Below are 2,609 nucleotides of genomic sequence, written 5' to 3'. Positions count from 1 at the left end.
TTTAGACAAGGAGCTTCACAAACCCGCGCGAAAATCCATTAGCAAGATGTGAACGGGAGAGAGACACGATTAACGTCACAAGAACTCAAACAAGGCCATGAGTTTCTCACAAATTGTTCTCCAATGAGTGAATCAGTGCGAGTTCGTCGGGAATGAGGTCTACCCTCAAGCGACGACATCAAACGCGAATTCGGCTTCGCGCTCAAGCTCATCATCAAATCAAAGTCGCGCTTATATTTGTAATTCTGATGCGCATTCAATGTTGTTGATTCCTTATGAATCGTTGTTATTGTATTTGTAGTCGACGGTGAAGACTAAGATTAACGGATAACCTTCGATTTGTGCTGGTTTCCAAGGTTTGAAACGAATTCAGGTATGCGCCTCTCATCTTCTTTCCGAACTTCTGTTACCTTCTATGTTGTTCTGTAACTGAATCGAGGAATGGTAGGTTCCATCGCAACAATTCCAAATGAATCTTCCACAAATGGTTCGAGGATTGCTTCACATTCTCCTTGAAGAAACCGTATCTCGTCTTTGGATTGATGTCGACATTGCCGGTAAAAGCTTCTACCTTTTCCACTTCTCTTCTCCTTCAATTCCTATGTGTTTCTTTCTCGTCCTTCTTTTTCAATCTTCTATTCTAATTCAATTTCATTTCTCTGTGGAATCGTGTTGTTGCAGTGTAATCTATGGAGATTGTTGAAGTTTAGTGATTCTGACCGATTTGGACGATGGTTACGTGAGAGGCTAATGGAAGGTTTCCGATTCTGTAGATGATGAGGATAACGCGGTCATGTGAGTTCTCTTACTTCTTTCAATCTTTCTGATTTGTTTTCTTCTGTTTCTGTTCTGTTTTTCATTTCTCGCCTCCCTGTGTGTGTGTGTGTGTGTTGAAGGCGGTTAGAGGTGAGGTTCCATGGAAGTTATGGTTGTGAAGTGGAGGGTGAAGAATTGAAGGTTGTTTCGTGCAATCGATGAAGAACCTGGAGGTTGGAGCTTGACGGTTCAGTTTGAAGATGAAGGAGGAGATTGAAGATTATTTAGGTGTGAGGTTGAAGATGGATATTGAAATTGGTTGTGAATGGAGAAAATGGAAGAAAGGTGTTGAAGAAGATTGAAGAAAGTGAGGAAGAATGAATATGATGAAATCCAAAATGATTGGGCAAGGTATGCTTTTATAGGTTTATGAATTTTTAGTTAGGGAAGTTAGGGGTTGGTTAGAGGTTGTTAGAGTTGGTTATTTCTGTTAGAAAGTTTTTTTGACAGTTGGAAAAGTTTGTTATCCTTTTATTGTGTTAAGATTGGGTTAGTTATAGGTTTGTTAATTAATAACAGTTAGAGTTGGTTTCTTGTTAAGTGATGAAAACCACTCGATGTGTGGCGCTGCCTACTAGAATTCCATTTACATTTTGATTCTTCCCTTCTGCAGGTTGCTAGGATTGAATGGCTTGGATTCGCCGAGTCGGACTTCGCTTCATTTAAGCTGTTATGCAGGGCTGTCCTCAGTGGTTTGGAATTCTTGGTCCAGTTCATGGAATTTTTGAGGTGGTTGAGGTTAGATCGGGTATGACAGTTGGGATGTTAGTTTCGTAATGATAGTTAGAATTCTGTTGGAGGTTTTGGGTGAAGTCAGGTTGGTCATGAACTCATTCCCTGGTTCTGCTATCAGGTCGCAAGTTATTAGTAGTTGGAGGTTTAGTTTTGTAGTGGAGTTTTGAAGTGTTGATGAGAGGGTTTCTTTGAAGGGTTCAAGAACTTGGTTAGGGTGGTTATGACAGTTGAAAATTTTAGTTTTGAATTATCATTTTCTTTCATTTTGCTTAGCAATTTATGTTGGTCATTTTTTATGATGCATTCCGTTTGGTGCAGGTTTCAAACCGCTTTCGCTTGGCCACGTTTAATGTTGGTTTGATGCGGTATTGGCAACATGAAGGGATTGAATCCAAGGTCTGCTAAATGACCTTCATATGCCCTTCCTTTGAAGAAACATGAGTCGCCTGCAAATCCACTAAAGGGATTTAGTGATTTCAACAGGACATGGTCTTCTAGCACGGCGTGAAGAAGTGTGCATCTGGATTGTGTTCGAGCCGACATGGTACTGTAGGTGAGATCCAAGCTGCCGGTTTTCGTATACGTCCTACTGTTGTTTGTGGTCAGCTGCTGCAGTTTTGGTTGAAGTGGGGTTAATAATTCGGTTTTACCTCCGGACTGCAAATGTTTTAGTTATGAACCTTGGTTAGTTGGTGTTAGTAGCCAATTTTCTATTTCGTCCATGGTTTATTAATGGTACGGTGGTTTAGGCTTTATATCTTAAAGTTTGGCATGCATGCCATTGTAACTTGTATTTGGATTAAATATTATGGAGTGTGTGAATCCTCAAGTAGTTTTCTTTGCTTTTGTTGCAACAAGGTTGGACAAGTGGTGTTGGCGTTACGTTGTACTCCAACCTACCGCTGCTACCACCATTCAGTTTCTTTGGCGGCGTGCACACGACTGCTGCATTTAACACGACAAGCTTTGGCAATTTCTAATTTATATGTACCGCAAGTTTGGACCTCCAACAGCAATGCAACATTAATTTGGGTCCCAAAAGTGAAATTAAGTCATCA

At 40.6% G+C, this 2,609-nt stretch overlaps 1 long non-coding RNA gene across 2 annotated transcripts in view; it reads left to right on the top strand.

The window, feature by feature from the left end:
- Positions 1-2,391, top strand: part of LOC127112052 (uncharacterized) — a 2,634-nt gene extending 243 nt beyond the window's left edge. Inside the window, exons 1-6 of one of the 2 annotated variants that reach the window (XR_007798610.1) lie at positions 1-373; positions 449-557; positions 682-795; positions 897-1,167; positions 1,430-1,759; positions 1,870-2,391. The exon at positions 1-373 is cut by the window's left edge and continues 243 nt beyond it. This is a non-coding gene — a long non-coding RNA (uncharacterized LOC127112052). Of the gene's footprint in view, positions 374-448; positions 558-681; positions 796-896; positions 1,168-1,429 lie in introns of both variants that reach the window. The other variant, XR_007798609.1, reaches the window with a different exon arrangement.
- Positions 2,392-2,609: the final 218 nt, after the last annotated feature.

This window comes from Lathyrus oleraceus, unplaced genomic scaffold (assembly GCF_024323335.1).
Source record: "Lathyrus oleraceus cultivar Zhongwan6 unplaced genomic scaffold, CAAS_Psat_ZW6_1.0 chrUn0027, whole genome shotgun sequence".
Classification (NCBI taxonomy): Eukaryota; Viridiplantae; Streptophyta; class Magnoliopsida; order Fabales; family Fabaceae; genus Lathyrus; species Lathyrus oleraceus.
The sequence above is the reverse complement of the archived record's forward strand: the minus strand, read 5'-3'. Positions and strand labels throughout refer to the sequence as shown.